This window comes from Mixophyes fleayi, unplaced genomic scaffold (assembly GCF_038048845.1).
Source record: "Mixophyes fleayi isolate aMixFle1 unplaced genomic scaffold, aMixFle1.hap1 Scaffold_253, whole genome shotgun sequence".
NCBI lineage: Eukaryota > Metazoa > Chordata > Amphibia > Anura > Limnodynastidae > Mixophyes > Mixophyes fleayi.
In genome coordinates this window covers 115,001-119,516 of record NW_027446637.1, presented here as the reverse complement: position 1 = coordinate 119,516, position 4,516 = coordinate 115,001, and the positions used below count along the sequence as shown (strand labels likewise).

The 4,516-nt window shown below is 47.6% G+C and overlaps 14 non-coding genes and 8 pseudogenes across 14 annotated transcripts in view; all 22 read left to right on the top strand.

The window, feature by feature from the left end:
* Nucleotides 1-135: 135 nt before the first annotated feature.
* LOC142124744 (5S ribosomal RNA) lies at nt 136-254 on the top strand (annotated as a pseudogene).
* Nucleotides 255-335: 81 nt separating this feature from the next.
* Nucleotides 336-454, top strand: LOC142124616 (5S ribosomal RNA). The gene has a single exon (XR_012684723.1). It is a non-coding gene; the product is annotated as a 5S ribosomal RNA (ribosomal RNA).
* An 80-nt stretch (nt 455-534) lies between these two features.
* Nucleotides 535-654, top strand: LOC142124859 (5S ribosomal RNA; annotated as a pseudogene).
* Nucleotides 655-735: 81 nt separating this feature from the next.
* LOC142124695 (5S ribosomal RNA) lies at nt 736-854 on the top strand. Its single transcript, XR_012684794.1, has one exon. It is a non-coding gene; the product is annotated as a 5S ribosomal RNA (ribosomal RNA).
* A 79-nt stretch (nt 855-933) lies between these two features.
* LOC142124606 (5S ribosomal RNA) lies at nt 934-1,052 on the top strand. The gene has a single exon (XR_012684714.1). It is a non-coding gene; the product is annotated as a 5S ribosomal RNA (ribosomal RNA).
* An 81-nt stretch (nt 1,053-1,133) lies between these two features.
* LOC142125028 (5S ribosomal RNA) lies at nt 1,134-1,252 on the top strand. The gene has a single exon (XR_012684844.1). It is a non-coding gene; the product is annotated as a 5S ribosomal RNA (ribosomal RNA).
* An 81-nt stretch (nt 1,253-1,333) lies between these two features.
* On the top strand, nt 1,334-1,451 carry LOC142124731 (5S ribosomal RNA; annotated as a pseudogene).
* An 80-nt stretch (nt 1,452-1,531) lies between these two features.
* LOC142124605 (5S ribosomal RNA) lies at nt 1,532-1,650 on the top strand. The gene has a single exon (XR_012684713.1). It is a non-coding gene; the product is annotated as a 5S ribosomal RNA (ribosomal RNA).
* An 81-nt stretch (nt 1,651-1,731) lies between these two features.
* LOC142124664 (5S ribosomal RNA) lies at nt 1,732-1,850 on the top strand. The gene has a single exon (XR_012684765.1). It is a non-coding gene; the product is annotated as a 5S ribosomal RNA (ribosomal RNA).
* Nucleotides 1,851-1,930: 80 nt separating this feature from the next.
* Nucleotides 1,931-2,050, top strand: LOC142124991 (5S ribosomal RNA; annotated as a pseudogene).
* A 271-nt stretch (nt 2,051-2,321) lies between these two features.
* LOC142125033 (5S ribosomal RNA) lies at nt 2,322-2,430 on the top strand (annotated as a pseudogene).
* Nucleotides 2,431-2,510: 80 nt separating this feature from the next.
* On the top strand, nt 2,511-2,630 carry LOC142124724 (5S ribosomal RNA; annotated as a pseudogene).
* An 81-nt stretch (nt 2,631-2,711) lies between these two features.
* On the top strand, nt 2,712-2,829 carry LOC142124829 (5S ribosomal RNA; annotated as a pseudogene).
* Nucleotides 2,830-2,910: 81 nt separating this feature from the next.
* LOC142124623 (5S ribosomal RNA) lies at nt 2,911-3,029 on the top strand. The gene has a single exon (XR_012684729.1). It is a non-coding gene; the product is annotated as a 5S ribosomal RNA (ribosomal RNA).
* A 78-nt stretch (nt 3,030-3,107) lies between these two features.
* LOC142124603 (5S ribosomal RNA) lies at nt 3,108-3,226 on the top strand. Its single transcript, XR_012684711.1, has one exon. It is a non-coding gene; the product is annotated as a 5S ribosomal RNA (ribosomal RNA).
* An 81-nt stretch (nt 3,227-3,307) lies between these two features.
* LOC142124604 (5S ribosomal RNA) lies at nt 3,308-3,426 on the top strand. The gene has a single exon (XR_012684712.1). It is a non-coding gene; the product is annotated as a 5S ribosomal RNA (ribosomal RNA).
* An 80-nt stretch (nt 3,427-3,506) lies between these two features.
* Nucleotides 3,507-3,625, top strand: LOC142124722 (5S ribosomal RNA; annotated as a pseudogene).
* An 81-nt stretch (nt 3,626-3,706) lies between these two features.
* LOC142124694 (5S ribosomal RNA) lies at nt 3,707-3,825 on the top strand. Its single transcript, XR_012684793.1, has one exon. It is a non-coding gene; the product is annotated as a 5S ribosomal RNA (ribosomal RNA).
* Nucleotides 3,826-3,903: 78 nt separating this feature from the next.
* On the top strand, nt 3,904-4,022 carry LOC142124602 (5S ribosomal RNA). Its single transcript, XR_012684710.1, has one exon. It is a non-coding gene; the product is annotated as a 5S ribosomal RNA (ribosomal RNA).
* Nucleotides 4,023-4,103: 81 nt separating this feature from the next.
* On the top strand, nt 4,104-4,222 carry LOC142124905 (5S ribosomal RNA). The gene has a single exon (XR_012684831.1). It is a non-coding gene; the product is annotated as a 5S ribosomal RNA (ribosomal RNA).
* An 81-nt stretch (nt 4,223-4,303) lies between these two features.
* LOC142124577 (5S ribosomal RNA) lies at nt 4,304-4,422 on the top strand. Its single transcript, XR_012684688.1, has one exon. It is a non-coding gene; the product is annotated as a 5S ribosomal RNA (ribosomal RNA).
* Nucleotides 4,423-4,501: 79 nt separating this feature from the next.
* Nucleotides 4,502-4,516, top strand: part of LOC142124601 (5S ribosomal RNA) — a 119-nt gene continuing 104 nt past the window's right edge. The window contains exon 1 of the ribosomal RNA XR_012684709.1: nt 4,502-4,516. This exon is cut by the window's right edge and continues 104 nt beyond it. This is a non-coding gene — a ribosomal RNA (5S ribosomal RNA).

Here is a 4,516-nt window from a genome sequence, read left to right as displayed (position 1 = left end):
GGGCCTGGTTAGTACTTGGATGGGAGACCACCTGGAAATACCAGGTGCTGTAGGCATTTTTTTTCTCTCTTGTTCCGGCCTCCTTCAATGCTGGTTTTGAGATGTATAAGAGATGTAGGTCATTAAGAAGCCAATACCTACAGCCACACCACCCTGAACAAGCCCAATCTCGTCTGATCTTGGAAGCTAAGCAGAGCCAGGCCTGGTTAGTACTTGGATGGGAGACCACCTGGGAATACCAGGTGCTGTAGGCCTTTTTTTCTTCTCTCTTGTTCCGGCTTCCTTCAATGCTGGTTTCTAGATGTATAAGAGATGTAGGTCAATAGGAAAACAATGCCTACAGCCACACCACCCTGAACAAGCCCAATCTCATCTGATCTTGGAAGCTAAGCAGGGCTGGGCCTGGTTAGTACTTGGATGGGAGACCACCTGGAAATACCAGGTGCTGTAGGCTTTTTTTTTTCTCTCTTGTTCCGGCCTCCTTCAATGCTGGTTTTGAGATGTATAAGAGATGTAGGTCAATAGGAAACCAATACCTACAGCCACACCACCCTGAACAAGCCCAATCTCGTCTGATCTTGGAAGCTAAGCAGAGCCGGTCCTGGTTTAGTACTTGGATGGGAGACCACCTGGGAATACCAGGTGCTGTAGGCCTTTTTTTCTTCTCTCTTGTTCCGGCTTCCTTCAATGCTGGTTTCTAGATGTATAAGAGATGTAGGTCAATAGGAAATCAATACCTACAGCCACACCACCCTGAACAAGCCCAATCTCGTATGATCTTGGAAGCTAAGCAGGGCTGGGCCTGGTTAGTACTTGGATGGGAGACCACCTGGAAATACCAGGTGCTGTAGGCATTTTTTTTCTCTCTTGTTCCGGCCTCCTTCAATGCTGGTTTTGAGATGTATAAGAGATGTAGGTCATTAAGAAGCCAATACCTACAGCCACACCACCCTGAACAAGCCCAATCTCGTCTGATCTTGGAAGCTAAGCAGAGCCGGGCCTGGTTAGTACTTGGATGGGAGACCACCTGGGAATACCAGGTGCTGTAGGCCTTTTTTTCTTCTCTCTTGTTCCGGCTTCCTTCAATGCTGGTTTCTAGATGTATAAGAGATGTAGGTCAATAGGAAAACAATGCCTACAGCCACACCACCCTGAACAAGCCCAATCTCGTCTGATCTTGGAAGCTAAGCAGGGACGGGCCTGGTTAGTACTTGGATGGGAGACCACCTGGGAATACCAGGTGCTGTAGGCCTTTTTTTCTTCTCTCTTGTTCCGGCTTCCTTCAATGCTGGTTTCTAGATGTATAAGAGATGTAGGTCAATAGGAAAACAATACCTACAGCCACACCACCCTGAACAAGCCCAATCTCGTCTGATCTTGGAAGCTAAGCAGGGCTGGGCCTGGTTAGTACTTTGATGGGAGACCACCTGGAATACCAGGTGCTGTAGGCTTTTTTTTTTCTCTCTTGTTCCGGCCTCCTTCAATGCTGGTTTTCAGATGTATAAGAGATGTAGGTCAATAGGAAGCCAATACCTACAGCCACACCACCCTGAACAAGCCCAATCTCGTCTGATCTTGGAAGCTAAGCAGAGCCGGGCCTGGTTAGTACTTGGATGGGAGACCACCTGGGAATACCAGGTGCTGTAGGCCTTTTTTTCTTCTCTCTTGTTCCGGCTTCCTTCAATGCTGTTTTCTAGATGTATAAGAGATGTAGGTCAATAGGAAAACAATACCTACAGCCACACCACCCTGAACAAGCCCAATCTCGTCTGATCTTAGAAGCTAAGCAGGGACGGGCCTGGTTAGTACTTGGATGGGAGACCACCTGGGAATACCAGGTGCTGTAGGCCTTTTTTTTTTCTCTCTTGTTCCGGCTTCCTTCAATGCTGGTTTTGAGATTATAAGAGATGTAGGTCAATAGGAAACCAAAACCTACAGCTACACATCTCTAAACAAGCCCAATCTCGTTTGATCTTGGAAGCTAAGCAGGGTCCAGGCCTGGTTAGTACTTGGATGGGAGACCACCTGGGAATACCAGGTGCTGTAGGCTTTTTTTTTTTCTCTCTTGTTCCGGCTTCCTTCAATGCTGGTTTTTAGATGTATAAGAGATGTAGGTCAATAGGAAACCAATACCTACAGTCACACCACCATGAACAAGCTGATCTTGGAAGCCAAGCAGAGCCAGGCCTGGTTAGTACTTGGATGCGAGACCACCTGGGGATACCAGGTGCTGTAGGCCCTTTTTTTTTTCTCTCTTGTTCCGACTTCCTTCAATGCTGGTTTTGAGATGTATAAGAGATGTAGGTCAATAGGAAACCAATACCTACAGCCACACCACCCTGAACAAGCCTGATCTTGGAAGCTAAGCAGGGCTGGGCCTGGTTAGTACTTGGATGGGAGACCACCTGGAAATACCAGGTGCTGTAGGCTTTTTTTTTTCTCTCTTGTTCCGGCCTCCTTCAATGCTGGTTTTGAGATGTATAAGAGATGTAGGTCAATAGGAAACCAATACCTACAGCCACACCACCCTGAACAAGCCCAATCTCGTCTGATCTTGGAAGCTAAGCAGAGCCGGGCCTGGTTAGTACTTGGATGGGAGACCACCTGGGAAATACCAGGTGCTGTAGGCCTTTTTTTCTTCTCTCTTGTTCCGGCTTCCTTCAATGCTGGTTTCTAGATGTATAAGAGATGTAGGTCAATAGGAAAACAATACCTACAGCCACACCACCCTGAACAAGCCCAATCTCGTCTGATCTTGGAAGCTAAGCAGGGACGGGCCTGGTTAGTACTTGGATGGGAGACCACCTGGGAATGCCAGGGCTGTAGGCCTTTTTTTCTTCTCTCTTGTTCCGGCTTCCTTCAATGCTGGTTTCTAGATGTATAAGAGATGTAGGTCAATAGGAAATCAATACCTACAGCCACACCACCCTGAACAAGCCCAATCTCGTCTGATCTTGGAAGCTAAGCAGGGCTGGGCCTGGTTAGTACTTGGATGGGAGACCACCTGGAAATACCAGGTGCTGTAGGCATTTTTTTTCTCTCTTGTTCCGGCCTCCTTCAATGCTGGTTTTGAGATGTATAAGAGATGTAGGTCATTAAGAAGCAATACCTACAGCCACACCACCCTGAACAAGCCCAATCTCGTCTGATCTTGGAAGCTAAGCAGAGCCGGGCCTGGTTAGTACTTGGATGGGAGACCACCTGGGAATACCAGGTGCTGTAGGCCTTTTTTCTTCTCTCTTGTTCCGGCTTCCCTTCAATGCTGGTTTCTAGATGTATAAGAGATGTAGGTCAATAGGAAAACAATGCCTACAGCCACACCACCCTGAACAAGCCCAATCTCATCTGATCTTGGAAGCTAAGCAGGGCTGGGCCTGGTTAGTACTTGGATGGGAGACCACCTGGAAATACCAGGTGCTGTAGGCTTTTTTTTTTCTCTCTTGTTCCGGCCTCCTTCAATGCTGGTTTTGAGATGTATAAGAGATGTAGGTCAATAGGAAACCAATACCTACAGCCACACCACCCTGAACAAGCCCAATCTCGTCTGATCTTGGAAGCTAAGCAGAGCCGGTCCTGGTTAGTACTTGGATGGGAGACCACCTGGGAATACCAGGTGCTGTAGGCCTTTTTTTCTTCTCTCTTGTTCCGGCTTCCTTCAATGCTGGTTTCTAGATGTATAAGAGATGTAGGTCAATAGGAAATCAATACCTACAGCCACACCACCCTGAACAAGCCCAATCTCGTATGATCTTGGAAGCTAAGCAGGGCTGGGCCTGGTTAGTACTTGGATGGGAGACCACCTGGAAATACCAGGTGCTGTAGGCATTTTTTTTCTCTCTTGTTCCGGCCTCCTTCAATGCTGGTTTTGAGATGTATAAGAGATGTAGGTCATTAGAAGCCAATACCTACAGCCACACCACCCTGAACAAGCCCAATCTCGTCTGATCTTGGAAGCTAAGCAGAGCCGGGCCTGGTTAGTACTTGGATGGGAGACCACCTGGGAATACCAGGTGCTGTAGGCCTTTTTTTCTTCTCTCTTGTTCCGGCTTCCTTCAATGCTGGTTTCTAGATGTATAAGAGATGTAGGTCAATAGGAAAACAATGCCTACAGCCACACCACCCTGAACAAGCCCAATCTCGTCTGATCTTGGAAGCTAAGCAGGGACGGGCCTGGTTAGTACTTGGATGGGAGACCACCTGGGAATACCAGGTGCTGTAGGCCTTTTTTTCTTCTCTCTTGTTCCGGCTTCCTTCAATGCTGGTTTCTAGATGTATAAGAGATGTAGGTCAATAGGAAAACAATACCTACAGCCACACCACCCTGAACAAGCCCAATCTCGTCTGATCTTGGAAGCTAAGCAGGGCTGGGCCTGGTTAGTACTTGGATGGGAGACCACCTGGAAATACCAGGTGCTGTAGGCTTTTTTTTTCTCTCTTGTTCCGGCCTCCTTCAATGCTGGTTTTCAGATGTATAAGAGATGTAGGTCAATAGGAAACCAATACCTACAGCCACACC